This window comes from Haliaeetus albicilla, chromosome 8 (genome assembly GCF_947461875.1).
Source record: "Haliaeetus albicilla chromosome 8, bHalAlb1.1, whole genome shotgun sequence".
NCBI lineage: Eukaryota > Metazoa > Chordata > Aves > Accipitriformes > Accipitridae > Haliaeetus > Haliaeetus albicilla.
This window is the reverse complement of record NC_091490.1, coordinates 934284-951084: the sequence shown is the minus strand read 5'-3', so window position 1 is coordinate 951084 and position 16801 is coordinate 934284. Positions and strand designations below refer to the sequence as shown.

Sequence of the window (16801 nt, the reverse complement as noted above, 5' to 3'; positions counted from 1 at the left end):
TCCTCTATGTCTCTCCCTTTTTAATCTTTCTCAGTGCAGAGCAGTTATAACCTGATTAATTAAGCTGACCACTCCACTGAGATTTTGTAAATTGGGTTATAAACTGAGCAATTAATAACCATTATAAATACGAATATAAATTGGCATTCCACATTTGGTATGAGTTGCAGGCAGTCCCTCTCCCTCTTTTCCGGCCAGGGAGCGGGGCTCTCCCGCCCTGTGGTGCTTGGCAGCGCTGGACCGTGCCCCATTCCCATTATTTTGCAGACTCCTGACCTGAATTCCAATGGGAAAGGGAAGCACTGCCTACCAGCACTGCACGGCGTTTCCCTTCAGTTCACTACCAGTATGCTGGCTGCTGGTTTCAGCTTTTATGGAAAATACCTATTCAGATCACACAAATCTTTTACATAACCGTACATCAGTATTTTGCGTTCTTACTCTGTATTTTGAAAATCAAGGATATATTTAACTCAACAGTATTTATTTCCTAAGCCTGAAGATATGAATTTACTTTGACTTTACTTTTGCGTGTAGTATTTTATTCATTTACTGCAGTTTCTTTCCTTACTCACTGAACGTAGATCCTTAGCCTAGCAGACTGACACAAGCCCAGCAGATTCAAGCCAGAGACAACAGTTTACCTACATTTAGACCCAATTTTGCTTCCAAATTCCCCACGGTATCCTTTAAATGAGGTGCCATGTGCTGTTTGACAGACTTTTCAGAACACTTCAGTGCTGGGAAATAGGGATTCCGATGACCCTAATTTAACACGGCCCGTCCCATTGCGGATCCACGTTACCCTCTTGGAGAGAAGCCACAGGAACGCGGCATCGGTGGCAGAGCGCAGAAGCGTGCTGCATGCCCCTCCAGGCTTGCAGCAACCTGGTTGGTTGGTCTGGTCTGGTTTGGTTTGTTTGGGGTTTTTTTTGTTTGTTTTTTTTTGCTTGCTTGTTTGTTTTCATTTGGGGGTTGTTGGTTGTTTTTTTTCTTTTGTGTGTAATAACAATAATAACAAGGGACATGTGTTTTCTCCCCGTGAATGACTGGTGCTCTACAGACTTATAACTTTGGAGATGGTGCCACCCCCAAACAGTCCTAGTGTGGGGAAGTGCAGAATGATATAATTATAAGGATTTTATTTAATCTTTCTCAAAATAGAGAAACTGGCTGGTTATTGTGAACACAGGTGCACTTTTTTAGTAACTTGCTGAAGCTGTCACACACCCCCAGAGAAGTATTTCAAAATTCAGATGTCGACACGTTGCTGCAAAGAATCTCACAAGAACACATTTACAAATCTCTCTACCTCAGGAAGAAAGTAATAATTAAAGAAGGACTCCTCTCCGCATGGAAGCAGCATTGCATTTGAAATAAACCCACTCTTAGATATCATTGCAAATTTATCGGAACATGTTGACTTCATCTGTTCCCAGACAAGAAGAACCCACAGCTCTCGGCAAGCTGTTCTCATTTATAATACAATGCTCTCGTAGTGTTGGCAAATGGGAAATCCCAGAGCTGGTGAATATACAGAAACCTTCATCTCCAGCTAACAATCCCTTAGGACCCTATTTGTAACGGAAGGGCCTTTGCATGCACATGCAAAACGACGCAGTTTGAGCGCTTAGCAGAGAGGCTGCAGATTTGAGTCTCAGTCCTTTTAAAAAACTTTATGCTTATTCACAAAAAAAGTCTTTGTGGAGCTGGCTTAACAAAGGGAATGGCTGTGTTTCCACTGCCATGGATAATCCCTGCTCAATTACTTCCAATTTACTGGAATAGCAATCCAGACAAGTCATTGCACTGAACACAATGTGACAGCACCGCAGACATATTGTCTTTGTATAATTAAAGCACAAGAAAGACTCCTCTTATAAGTTTAATACATGAGTCAGTTCCAATCTGGTACAGGAAGACTGTTTCCACATGATATTTTTCTCTTATGCTTTGAGATAAAGAAAAAGCCCCTAACTTGGGAAATTTTGGACAGTACCCTAAGATGATATCAAGCATCGTATCACCAAAGTCATTAACTAACATTAGACTAGAATTTGCCCCACCTACTAATTTAAATTGATCAAAGTAATAGATTACTTTTTTACAAACTAGAAATTAATCGTAATTTGCAATGCAGATAGTTACGTACCTTTCTCTATTTTTTTTTCAAATCTACTAGAAACCTTAATATATATTGGAAACCTTCATACTTACATCCAGTTCCAAAGATCACATGCATCCTGGTTTCTCACTGCTTTCACTATTATTCAGAGTAACCATCTTTAAAATAGATACAAATTTAAACATAACTCAGGTTGAATGCCTTAACATACTAATGTAAATGTAACTAACGCGATACATAAATTGCCTGCAAGCAGAGGGAGCTCTGACTCTTCTGAGAACAGACTCCATGGATCAGGTCCTCAGGACAGTCTCAACAGATGCAACTTGGCCAAAGTTGCTTCCCCCCAAAATCTGCCGCAGCGGTGCCCGGCTTTGCGGGCTGACCCAGCGCTAAGTCACGGCTCCCGGCCGCAGCGTTGGCAGAGCTCACCCCGCTCGGCCTCCACGCCAGCCCCACCATCGCGCGCGGGGGGAATTTTTTTTCATGCTAGCTGTAGAAATAAAATCTGTCAATCGTAACTATTCTAAAGAAAATGCTTTAAAAGAATGATGGGAATTTTACACAACAGTCTGCAGAAGACTTCTTTGTTAAATACAGAGTATTCTGCATGACATGTGAAAAGGGACACAATCACCATTTACTGCCCAATAGAAAATGTAATAAATTTGCATTTAAGCCCATTTTCCAAAATGTAAGTGAGGCCATTGTACTTGCTTCAAGGACAAATGTCATTAAGAAGGGCTGAGTGTCCAGCTGCAGGCAGCGGCTCAGCTCACATTGCTCCCCACCAACTCAGCGACCAGTATGGGACTACACAAAAATGAAAAACCGCAGCTAGACCGGCACCTGCCCGGCTGGACACACCAGTGCAGACCTATTGGCTCACAACAAGACCTGAAACTATCTGAAAAAACTCACTTTGTTTTTTTAAAGACTGCATGGTTGAAACTAATTAGCGTTACTGTTATGAACAGAAAAAGTTATGAACAGGTAACTTTACATAAATCCTTTCTTGCTACGTGCAGTCATGTAACCAAATACCAACATCATTAAATGGTTACTGCAACCTAGGATGCTTGTTCTGCTGTTCAAGCATCCTCACTGCAAAACAGGTTGTTTTCTTTTATTGCATAAAGTAAGCCCACTGTCGTGAAAAAAAAAACAAACCACACCACAAAACAGTATCATGGGGACAAACTAACAGAAAGCCCCTAGATAAAATTAAATTACCTTTTTGATCAAATATGGCAGAAAAAAATGACATCTGCAATTATTTTGATGCAGTGTTTTCAGTGAAGGCACAAATTAGGCAGCATTTAACTGTGTATGAAATGATGTAATCAGAGTTATTAAATGTTTTGAGAGGGGAAAAATACCCTTCCTCATATAGAAGAATTTCCTTGAATGTATCACAGATTGAATCAGGATGACCAACTAAAGATATAGTCAAATTTTAAAATTATACCCCAAATTAGGTAGATGTACTTAAATAAACGTATCTGATAATGCTTATAACAATAAATATGTCTTTAAACAATTGCTATTAAACCTCTACCAGCACTAGTGCTATGTATGAACATAATTTCCCCGATGATGGACATAATGCTATTGCTCACTGTTTACTATATATTTAACTACTGTCTGTTTAGACCTCCAAACTACCTGAACTAAAATTAGAGTTTTCTTTGATGTTCCCAACTAAGTAGGGCAAGAAATACTTGCCATTTGCTATAGGTTATATACATATTCAAAGCAAAAAAAGAGGAGCAAAAAGACTACCAGTATATAATATAATCACATTTGATTATGGAGATGAATTACATTAGAGCTTTTACAGTACAGTTAAAACCTTCTAAAAGTAAGACACATGCTAAAATAACAGCTGGGTAACAGCTGGATACTCAAGACAAAAAGTATTGAAGCATAGTAATAAATCATGAAACCTGCATGTCTGACACACTGACTTGATCGGGAAAAATGAATTGCTGAGTACAAAGTGTAATAAAGAGAGGTGCCAAGAAATAGTCATATCTGCCAGTAATAATTTGAAGTTGAAGTATAATCATACACAATATATATGATAAATAACATGAGACAAGGTCTCCAGCGACAAAGGTAAATAATAAATTTATGTGGAAGTAAGGATTTACACTGAAGCTGTGAAATAAAACTAGAGTGATACTGTAAATATTGTCCATTCCAGATGATGACTTTAATTTGCCAGACAAATAACTTCTAAGGTTTCCCATGTATTTTCTGGACCTGCAACCAAGACATTTTCTATCTCTAAAGTTTCAAAATAATACACATGCTTCCGGCCAGTGGCCACCACTAAGTTTTGAAGGGAACAACGTATTTGACAATGAAATAATGAGTAAAAAATGAATTATGAAAACTTATCTAAAAAGGACAGGTTATTCCCATGTTAAACCTTGGAGAAGAAAGCCATGGGCAAGGGAAAGCCCTCCCAAGAGCAAAGGCAGCTGCTTGCCCAGAACTGACTGGGGACTGCCCAGCCATGCCAAGTCCAACGCCAGCCATCACGAAGACACTGCTGCTGGAAAAAACCCCAGTCTGCACCGTCCCACGCATCGTTCCTCTTGCTGAACCAACTGCAAATCCACACCGCACACCCTGCATCTGTTCAGAGAGACAAAGGGATGCTGGTGCAGCAGCTGAGCCCCTCCAACCCCTGGACCACAGGAGACGTGTGTGCAGACAACCCGCCTCCAGTCTGGGGAAAGAAGAGGGAATATGTACCATCTTCAAAAGTTGATAGATCCTCGTGAGAGGCTTGTGCTGTCTGAAATGTTGCAGTGGTGCCATGATGACATACAATACAGGAAGCCTGAACACAACATCTTCAGGAAACAGAAACCTTGTTACTGTTCCTACACAAGGTAGTATTTCATGGAATTGTAGAACGGTTTGGGTTGGAAGGGACCTTAAAGATCATCTCGTTCCAATCCCCCTGCCATGGGCAGGGACACCTTCTACTAGACCAGGTTGCTCCAAGCCCCATCCAACCTGGCCTTGGACACTTCCAGGGATGGGGCATCCACAGCCTCTCTGGGCAACCTGCTACAGTGCTTCGCCACCCTCACAGTGAAAAATTTCTTCCTTACATCTAATCTAAATCTACCCTCTTTCAGTTTAAAGCCATTAACCCCTTGGCCTATCACTACCTGCCCTTGTAAAAAGTCCTTCTCCTGCTTTCTTGTAGGACCCCTTTAGGTACTGGCAGGCTGCTTTAAGGTCTCCGAGAGCCTTCTCTTCTCCAGGCTGAACAAGCCCAACTCTCTCAGCCTGTCCTCATAGGAGAGGTACTCCAGCCCTCTGATCATCTTTGTGGACCTCCTCTGGACTCACTCGAGCAGGTCCATGTTCTTATTGTATTTGTCTTAAATGAAATCACTCAGCTTATACAAGAAGCTTCAGGGAGGAACCCAGATTGCTATATGCAAAACTAAACTCCAAGATGCAAAATTTTATCCAGTATTTCAACCACTGTCAATATATAACTGCAAAGAAATAAAGTATCACTTTGATATATCTTGCTTTTCAAGTTTAGTTCAATACAGGTAATTTTATCTATGCCACAGGGCTATGATTTTTTCCAGCCTAATTATTATTGCTCAGACTTGCATTTCACTGGTAACATTATAAATATTTGGAGAAAGTTTTATGTTAAATGTGCAAAATTGTCTGCTAGAGCAGGAATGTATCTGCACTGAAACTGCTGCACATCTCACATGTTCAGTCTGCTACCATAAATAATCAAGATTGTTACGGTCCCTAAAAGTCAAGCCAAAATTAAACATAATACGAAAAAATAGATTGAGCCGTGAGACAAAGCACCGCAAATGACATGCGAGGAGGGGCGAGAGCGAGGCGTGTATTTTGGACAGATGGTGATGGCGTCTCTCCGGGGGAGGCAGACGGTGCTCACCGGCGGCACCGCAGCAGCGCTGCACGCACCCTCAGTGCTGGAAAGCAGCGCTAGCCAAGGTATGTGTAATTTACAGCTCGGAGGGCATCAGGATGGCAAAATAAACTCACAAGTCAATGGGAAACAAGCTGGGAGATGCAGCCCTTTTCATGCTGCTACAGGGATCTCACAGCGAAAGCGGAGGTTGTTAGGGAGTCCCCTGTTTGACGCAAGGGCAGACGCAGTTAATGGAGAGTTAATCCCTTGCGCTGTCCATATTATCTGTCTAACCATTACATTAAGGATTTTACACTGTGCCTAAAACAAGCAACCTTACCCCAGAGCCCAAGACAAGTTGTGCACGGCTGGTCTCAGGGGCTGCAGCTCTGCTCCAGCCTCCAGTGAGGGGTGCGGAGCCGCAAACGGGGACCACCGCATCCCCCAAAACATCCCTGCCAGCCTAGCCAACCGGCGGCGCCCACCTCCTGCAGAGCCGGCGTCATCCCCCACACCCCGCTGCTTGATCACCCTGATTTGCAATATTTACACAATATGGAACCAGAGAAGGGTATTTTTTCCTTTGTTTCATTCCTCAGCCTGAATATTTCAAGTTATAGTGCCTTCTAAGAATAAACGAGGTACGTGACACCAAAGGAATGGCTTGCAGGCTTGCCACTCTGGGCAGAGATCTCCCTTGAGCCTGCTCTCAGCTGCCAAGCACACCAAATTTGGGTTCCTGCAAGTCACTTCAGTCTGTGATCAGCCCAGCTATGGAACAAGACATAATCCAGCACTGAGAAGTGACAGCCAGCCAGAGCTGCCTCCGCCAAGCAGCAGCAGCAGCAAAGTCTCCTTGGCCGTTATACTCTGCTGGCATTGCTGACCACTGCAAGCAATTAGCCATGATCTTTGGGACTGAATTTACATTAAATGGGTCCATGCATCCTCTTCCTTGTCACTTTTGGCTGTTTTTTTAGCTTGCGCTCTCAGGGGTGAGTGGTGAAACACAGCATGGCAGCCCTCCTGCGGGCTCCGGGGGCTTCATGGGAGCAGCAACTCCCACAATCAGGAAAAGGAAACGTGCACTTCTGTAACAACGTGAATGGCAAGGTGCTTGGTCCTCAAAGGGCTCCTGTGTCCGTACACAGAAGGATGCTTGGGAAGCGGGCAAAATTTTGTACTTTTAGGCCCTGTTTGAGCAGAATGAAAAACATACTTATCAATAGACATAAAGATCAAGATAAGTAGACCAAAAACAATAATCATAAAAAATCAGCAGAACTCCAGGAGTAAAGTTTTAAGAAGTTCTTGTGGAGCATTTGTGGACATCACTGGGGCTTCCAAACCTGACTTCCATGAGCACACATCGAAACTAGGAAAGTCTTCTACTCAAAACCCGAGCCCTGGCTGCTACTGAAGTCCACGTGGCCTGAGGTGCAACGGTGGGACTGGCATCTCCATCACCGGCCATGCCTGCCTCGCTCAGACCTCACCACCGAGCTCTTGTAACGCAGGGGGTCACACTGGGAAGTGCAGTACGCTTCAGGCATTCGGAAGCAGATTAAATTGCTGTCATGGACAACCTCTGTCCGGTGCCAACGTGAACCACCCTTTGCTCTGAACTCCATCGGAGGGTCTGACCTCAACGCCAAGACTCCAGCCCCCATACCAATGCCTTGGACAAGAAGCGGGATCCTTCAGATGTCAAATAAAACACAACAGAGAACAAACACTTGTGTAAAGCAATTTGTATAGCTCTTTCAAGCAGGCAACAGAGACCGGTTGCCTGAGTCTCAGACGTAACAACGCAGGCTTCAAAGAAAGCCATCATTAAACCTGGGGCCGAGAGCTCAGCACTGATTGAAATCTGACTAATTGGGTCTATCAGTATACAGGCAGAGACTAGAAAGGAAAAATATTTAGGGTAAGCAAGTGGACTAGAAAAACCCAAAGCTCTAGTACAAAATAAATTCTGCTGCATGTTCCAGAAAGGCCTTTTTTGTCTACAATTCATAAGAAACTGGACAGTTTGGGGCAGTTTGCAACAGGAAGGTAAGATGCTGCGCAGGTATCTGGGGAGCCCAGAAAGTGGTCCGCTGTCACACTGCAATGGGAACAGCTTCTGGGAATATTTGCATTTAAATTTGTTTGTTATGCAGCCTCACACATACTTAAGAATATTTTGTAGCATTTTGCTGTAATGCAATACAACACAACACAAAATATCACTCATCCACATGAATCACGGTGCTCTGTTCATTACTCCACGCTCACTGCATGGTGTTTCTTGGCACCTTTTGAGTGTGGGACTATAGGTCTTGGCCATTACCAAAGGGCCAGAATCCAGTCAGCTGCTGAGCTGCACCTCTGCACTCAGAAAGGAAATCATGACTAATCCCAGAGACTCTGCAGTATTTAAAATAAAGGGCTGTTCTCTGAAATTGGTGAGGGAAACAATGTCATAAGAAGATTTGCAGTGATCTGAATAAAAGCGCTGTCCTAGGGCTGTGGGGAGGGAGGCCCCCTACTAGCAGATTTGTTTTTTTCCTCTTTCCTTTTATCCAATAATTTCTTTCTTTTTTTTTGTTAACTAACTAGAGGTAAAAGGGTAGATCTTTTTTGAGGAAAATTGTTTGCACATAAATTTATGCTTGTCAGAAATTTAAAAACTAGGAGTATCGGTTACTAGTAATATGTTATTACTATGTCATTACTAAAAGACATAACTTTTAAATCACCATGCTAGTATTTACACTTCATTATATTGAAGGGACTTATTATATTTAAAGGATTATCTCTACTGCCTTGCACTGTTCAAAGCAATAAATGGCTGCCAAGTTTGGTTAATGGCCAAGAGGAACCTAAGGCATTTAATCAATCTCAAAGCTTTTTTACTGCAAATATTCTACTAAGAGCTTATTCCTATTATAAAACAAACTATGGATCAAAAAATAAAAATAAAAATAACTATTCTTCCCTCCTATAGGAAATTGCAATCTAACACAGTGTTGAATTTTCAAGGGACGTAATTTTTTGCTCGTGTGAAGGCATACATAGTTTTGTATGTGAAAAAAATGCATTAAAATAAATGAGTGGCATGTGTGGAAAAAGATTAACATTTAACACCTGAGGCACAATTTTCAGAATTACCCATGCAAAAATGTGCATGCAACTGCATACCACCAAGTAATTACCTGATTTGCATATGTAATGAAATATGAGGCCATCACTTCAGTAAGAATTTCAGTGTCATTTTGAAGGGTCTGTCCACTGCAGAAAGGGAATGAATGTTAGGCTCTCATCTTCTCAAAGTTTAACATAAATGCAGTGCTCAGAAAAGGACCCCAAAAGAAGGCCGTGGAGACCAAATATTTATTCGAAGCCTGGGCAGGAGCCATACAAATGTCCCAGTGATATGTTCACTGGCCTGTCTGGGAATACCAGTTTGTTGCTGAAGAAACATGGCTAATACAATATCCTGATCTCTCACCTCTCACAATCCAGATCTCAAGCTTTTTAATTTGGGTGTGATTAGCATATAAGGATGAGAAAATAATTCATTTTTGTACCAGAAGGTGTGATAAACAGGCAGACCGAAGATGTCTTTTGGAAGCCTTCCTGAGCCAAACAACTGCTCGCCCTGGGAGCATCAAATATACATTACCACTGTGCTTCCAAATACCTAGAAGTACTCTGTATGTAACAAGAACTTCACCCTGACCTATCCAAGCAGAAGAATGAGAACATAGCCTACACAGAAGCACCCCTCACTTCACCACCATGGCCTTTACTATTCCGAAAACAAAATGTGGTCTAGCCAGTATCATTCTGTTAAAGCAGAATGAGGGGTATGGTGAATAGTAATAATTTTTACTTTTGTTTATTTCTTAATATTTGGGATTAGTTGTGTACATATTCATGTTGAGCTTCCTAGGAAACAAAGCATTCCTCTCAGGGAGATTTGATTTGATTTTATATTACGTTTTACTTCATTTTATTTTGTCTCACTAAACAGATATGTTTGAGAAACACATACAGAAACTGTATTCAAAAGATCTTTTTCCCCTGTTATAACTAATTCATTGTATTACATATAAAAGATAAGCAACAATGAAAAGGGGTTAATGACCAGAAGCAATTCAAGAGTTATGCCACTAAAAAAAGGTAAGGAAAAACTAAACAGAACACTCATAGGTAATACTGTGTAAAAACTGACTTCTTGAAAATTGATTACTTTTGGAGAACAGAAACAGAAATTTATGCACCAAACTAGTACTCTGTTTCACAGTACCCACAGGGCTGCACTGTAAGAGGGAGCTATTGTATGGGAAGAGTATGGGAATAGCCATGGACAAGTTACAGAGCCTGTCAGCAGACAGGGACTCTTCCCGTTACTTATAATTTATTGGTTCCACCTATATAGTGTGAGTTAAATGAAAACCTGCAAGTATGCTCACTACGGACCTATGAATTTGCAAGCTGCCCAGAGCTGTCACTTAAATAAATCTCTCCACTGTTTCAGGTTACTATCCATAGTATTTTCCTGTTAAAATACAGGAAAATGCATGCCCAAAGAAGAGCTGTGCTTTAATCAATACAGACTAAGATGTCAATAAATTTATTTTCTGTAAGCAAGAGCAGTCCTGTCCCCACAATGAGAGCTGAGATAACAAAGCTCTGTATATCTGACTGAGTTTCAGTATAAATGATGGATGTGGTACGTAAGCCTTTAAACATATCTGCAGCTGCAGTCATGTATGCATTTATTGATTCTAAAAAATTACTCAACCTAAATTTCCCTGTGCTATTCTACAATACTGCATTTTATAGCAGTAAAGTACCACAGGACTCCAGAAAAAGTAAATCTTTATAACCAATACTCAGACAATTACAGCTTTTCCCAGTGACACTGAGGTAATAATTAAAAATTCACAGGGAAAAAAAAGGTGAATGGGACCATAAAACAGCTAGTGCCTCACAAAAAAAGGACAAATCAATGTAAAGACTGTAACAACTGTCTCTGTGAATGGGTTTTGGACAGCCATCTTTGTAAGAGATATAGAGCCATCTTTTTAAAGCATCTCTGCATTAAAATGTCAAAGAACAATTAAGTCTAATACCAGGAGTGAACTATAGCAAGTTATTAAATGCAAGTCTTTACTTTTGCTCCCCACGCTGTTTCCATGCTTTGCTGCAGCACGCAGACCCTTAACTTATGACTTCATTGGTATAATGCAAGTAATCAGTCTGGTGAACAGCAAGCAAGCGATGGGAAATACTTGAATTTGTGTACATGAAAGAAGGGCTGTGAACCTATAGAGGTGTAAACACACCAAAAAGCTCACAAAAGAGCTGAGATACCTTGCAGGTGATGATGAAAGAGTTCAAAGTGGACTAGTGTGGCATCCCTCTGTCCTTCCAGCGTTATCCAGGACAGAGATCCCAGGCCTGTGGCCACACTTGGGCTCAGCGTCGAGCAAAATTACGGGTGAGGATACAAGGACCGCTGAGACCCCGTTATGAACGTATGTATGATACCAGCACTGCATTAGTCTGTAAATTAAACTACTACCATCAAAGCAGTTCCAGGGAGCATCTCATAACCAGGACACTGGATTAGCCCCAGTCCCTCCTGCATGAATTCAGGCAACCCCTGCCACACCGCTCAGAAAAGCACCTACGCTTGGACAGCAGGCAATCAGAGATAGAGAACGTTCTTCTCTGGAGCTCTGTTTCCATGGATAATTACCTTTGCCATTCCAAAAGTCTGTTCAATTTCTAATCTGAAAATGTCTGTTTTAATCACCCTAGTCAGTAATTCCTGTGATACCCTCCTCGCCAGGTCAAGGAGCAATTTTGCACCTTCCCATGAAGGAAGATTTCACAAAGACATCACATTACCTGTTCTCAGATTTATTTCTGGAAGGTGGACCAGGACCATCAGCAGGTGTCCTGAAGCTGTGCACCGTGCAGAGGTAGGGCTGCGTTCAGTCCTTGGTCTTTGGCAGACAGAGGAGGGAAGAAACATGTAGTAGAGAAGCTCCCTTTCATTGCAGGGCTGAAGAAAAGCTGTGCCAGTGGCACTTGGCACTCCCTGAATCAACATTCACTTCCCTTTGCTGGACATTGAGGATTGCAACCCAAAAAAAGGCAGTGCCCTAAAAACTTTTTGGAATCCTCTAGGTTACACTGGTTTCCTTCAGCCCTGGGGAAAGTGCACAGGGCAATATGAACAGACACAAGTGAGACAGCCTGGAGGCAGTGCAGGCAAACACTGTTTATGAGATGACACGGTTGTACAGGAAATATTATCTGAGTTTAAGAGGGTCTTCTGAATCCATTTGTGAAACAAGGTCTGATGAGACTAGATGATGAACCCTTCCTTTCTCATGAAAAATGACACAGGCTGTTGACCATGTCACTCTTGTGACTTGCACTTGTTTTTTCTGAGATGGCATAGAGGGAAATGTAGCAAGATACATGTCATTTTTTAAGATGCTTTAGTTGTCAGCACTTAGATCCGTAAAAGATCTAACAGGTTATGTTACCATTGTTATTAAACTGAACCAAAAGCTCAGCAGTTATGAACATTACACAAATAACATCATCAATACTCCCGGCTCATAATCTTCTTAAAACACCCTGTGGCCAGGAACAAGAGCTATCTGTACAGCATGAATCCTTGTTATGGACATATAAAAAAAGAAATTGTTGAAGATGGGATATTTGAGCGTGTCTTAAAACCATCATAAATATGGATTTCCATGGAAAAACTTCCCTTTCGGACTTGGAAAAATCTGCCTTGGATAAATAAAACAAACCTACAATTTGACTATGTGGATGTCTGACAGTTTCCGATGTCAGGCTGAAGACCAGACGCCTGGCAGTCCCGAAGAAACATACGCTTTGACACAGCGAGCTGTGCACGTCCAATGAGCCCAGCACCTCCAGGCGGCAACCAGCATCCCAACGGCATCAGACATTGTGCATCACCCCTCTGAGTCCCCTCCTGCATTTCTCTGCATGACATCCCATGCAGAAACCTGGGAGTCCTACAAATCTGCTTTCACGTTTCAGGTACACACGTACACACATACACAGGGAATGGCTCCTGCCTTCACCATGCCTTGGAAAGACGTTTCGCAAAACCCAAGTAAGAGCTCAGCAATTCAATGTGTACAATAACCGCCAGCAATGAGTACTTCCTTCTGTCCTGTCTTACAGTTATCATGGGGAGTCACTTACTGTCACATTTATAACCTGCATGTATACGCAGCCTGATTCAACCTGTGTATTTATTACACTCTTGAAGCAATAATGCACCAGACGTCTTACATGAGGGAACCATTTCACATGAAGGAAACATTGCCTTCACAGCAAAAGACTGCTCCTGTGGGAGCACTCTCCTCTGAGACTAACTAGCAGAGACTCCTCACGCAGGTCAAGAGGGAATTTGAAGCCTGTGACACTGTCTCATCTCAGCACAGTAAAGGAAACCATTCAGCTACAGTGAAAACGCAATGTTAAATATAAAAAATAATGCTAAAAATTATTTGGGCAACTGAAACATTCTCAAAATGCTAGATTGCCCTCGGTAATTAGCACAGTTTTCTCTGTTTAATTGCAGTCCTAAATACACATCCATGTTTTTTATGATGAAAAGTTGTATTTTCAAACAGTGGCATTTAAAGGTACGTGTTCGTAAAATAATTTAGCTGTGAAGTGTAATAAGTAATAACTGAGTAATAACAACTGAAATTTTATTTCTTGCACTAAACTACCCAAGTACCACCAGTACCACTCTTGTATGGAAGCTATTTACATGTCCAGGTGGCATCTAAAAATGCTTTGGTTCATCTTCTATGAGCCTGTCAGCTGCATCTTCTTGTTCTCTTCACATATCAATGCTCTGAATCCTTCAATAATTTGCCTAGTTGCAATTCATATTTTATAGGCATTAAAAGTCCACAGCTGAGTGTCTTAGGCTGAGAAGGTTTTCAAGATTTCCTCTGTCATTCATTTATGGTCCTTTAATATTAATTTGCATCACCAGTGAACCTGACACCTGTCAGGAAGAACAAGCCTTTCAACCTGGAAAGATACCATGAATTTGTAACTGACACACTGACTTGGGAAGAAAAAGCAATTTATTATTTTTTTTTAAAGGAATGCATAATGAAAAAAGAATCCTGGCTGAGCTTCCTCCATTAATGATGGTGGTTTAAGTGACTGCAATAGAAAATCTTTGCACTAACCATGTTTAAAAGTAATTGCAGAGAAAGGGAACTGGATTAAAAGGACAGAATTTGCTGAGACTCTGAGGCAAATTTTAGGTCACATTTGAGTGAGCTGCTTGATCATTGCAAATTTCCCAGTCCAGGATTTCTTTTTCTGATGTTAAATATAATACTTCAAAGCACATACATTGTATTTTAGTCTTACGTGAGAAATTCAGTGGACCTTTGGGAAGTATCTAAATATTGAGTGCTTCTAAATTTGCTTTTATCAGAGCACGTGCAAGTAAGAACAACATACAACTATGGTCAAGACGTAGAGTAAAAACCTGCTCTGAGACAACACAGTTCCATTCAGCCCATGTCTTACAATGTGTCTGAAGTCTAAAAGGTATCATTAAGTATATTGACATAAGATCAACATCAGAATTTAACTTCTTCAAGAATCTGAGGTTTAAAAACATACAGCATAGAAACATACTAAAAAGTTACGTTGCATGAAACAGTATGGTCTATCAAGAAAGTTATTGTTTTAAAAATCTTTTTAATCTTCTAGATGAAAGGAATAAGCCATTGTATTTTAATTATCATAATCTTAGTGCCATAATCAAACTTATATAGGGCCAAATCCTCAAATGCAGCACATCAGTAACTCCACTAAAATTAGTTATAAGCTATGCAGAAACAATAAAGCAATTCCCCTAGATACAGCACAATATTTTAACTATCACATTGCTGGATCCTTCCCCATTTTTGGCAATATAATACCATTTCTAAATTTCTAAGACTAGTCTATATTAGCAGCTGTATGTCTTTCACATAGCTAAAATACAGATAGATGAGTAGGTTACCCTATCTTGCATAGTCAGGGATAGTATAAACAGTATAGCAAGAACAGAAAAAGCCCATATACCTTAGGCAAAAAGAAGTTATAAATTAAAAGGGCAGAATACTCTATATTATAAAGACAAATCTAAACATTGAATACAATTTGAAGAGGATTCAGTGCAAGCCTGGATTGGAAATTTAAGCTTGCAGCTACCCAAGTTCACCACCATGTTGCATTTTCACTTTCAGACGGACAGTATCTTAACACCATCACCAATGCTTGGCAGATTTAGTCCTTGCATCCGATCATCTGTTTCACACTTGAGACACCTTTCTGTGTCAAAGAGGATGTCTTAATTTCTTTTAATATCTGTCTAATAAATTTGACTCCTCCTGTCAAACTTCTCTTTTTCCCTTCATAGATTCTCAAAGTATGATGCTCTCAAGGGCTGATTTTCTGTCTACATTTTCTATTCCTCTCAAATTTCTAACAACTGAATTCCAAAAAGATACCAAGTCATGAATTTGTGGAGGATACATGGGAGGATATGCAGCAGCAGGCTTTTGTTCTTCAATGCCACGTACTATAGAAATATTGATAAATATATACATTAAGTATTCACAACAGAAAATCCTGCTTTAAGATTTAACTAGGTGAACAGTATCTTTAATACCAAGAATGGCTCACTGCTAATTCTGATATTTAAATGGTGATGGGAGATTAATAATACCTTTCAGCAAAGGACAATGATTTATTGAACACGTCCAAACCACCATTTATTTAAAGGACATTATTTCAAGAGCAGCTAAATCAGTAATTAGTGGCTTAGTCAACAATCCGAAGACAGTCAGATTTTATTTTTAATAATTAACACTTGGCAAATACGCTAGCTTTTAAAACTTATATTTTATATTGAGGGAGTTAGGCAAACTGCCAGAAGAACTGCATGTCTCATTCATAAATATATCTCCATTGTAACTACTAGCACGGTACGTACAGAGTGATGTGCAGAGTCATGCCCAGCCACATGCACAGGTGACATAAGCCCACCTAAGGATTTGCTCCACGCCGCTGGGTCTGAGCACGGAACGTGGCTGAACTCTCCCGCACTTCAACAGGGCACCACTGAAACCCGCCACGGAGAACGCAGCCTTGAAGCTTAACACACGTTAACTGGCATGTATTGTTCTTAATGTCTACTTCTCTATAATTTAAAGACAGGGCACAGGGAGCATGGGCTGCTGTCCAACACTGACAGCAAACGGGCAAAATCTTTGTCAAAAGAAAAAAAATCAAAATCTTTGTTCGGCAAGCCAGATTTAATTCTTTGCTACACGTAGGAAAAATTGTACTATACTGATTACTACCATTTATTTTGTTCATTCCCCCACCCCAGCACAAGATGAATAAGTGAGCAAATGCAGAAGTGAAGGAAAATCTGTAACGGTGCGGATGGGCTGACACGGTGGCTGTGGCGGGAGCCAACATCCCAATTTCATCTGTCATTTACAAAACCTGTCTGTAAAAACAGCTCAGACGGTTTTCAACTCTAAGTAGGGTTCCTTGATCAACAGAGCTTCCAAGGAATACTAAACACTTTTCAGAGAAAGAGAATTTAGATTAAGCTTAAAAATTACATTTTGCCAGCAATGGGCAATGTAAGCTCAGTTCCTCTTTGCAGC

General features: G+C 40.9%; 1 protein-coding gene across 2 annotated transcripts in view; it reads right to left on the bottom strand.

Annotated features, from left to right (window-relative positions):
• The window catches only part of NEGR1 (neuronal growth regulator 1), a 295675-nt gene that overhangs the window by 231731 nt on the left and 47143 nt on the right, over positions 1 to 16801 (bottom strand). The window lies entirely within an intron of this gene.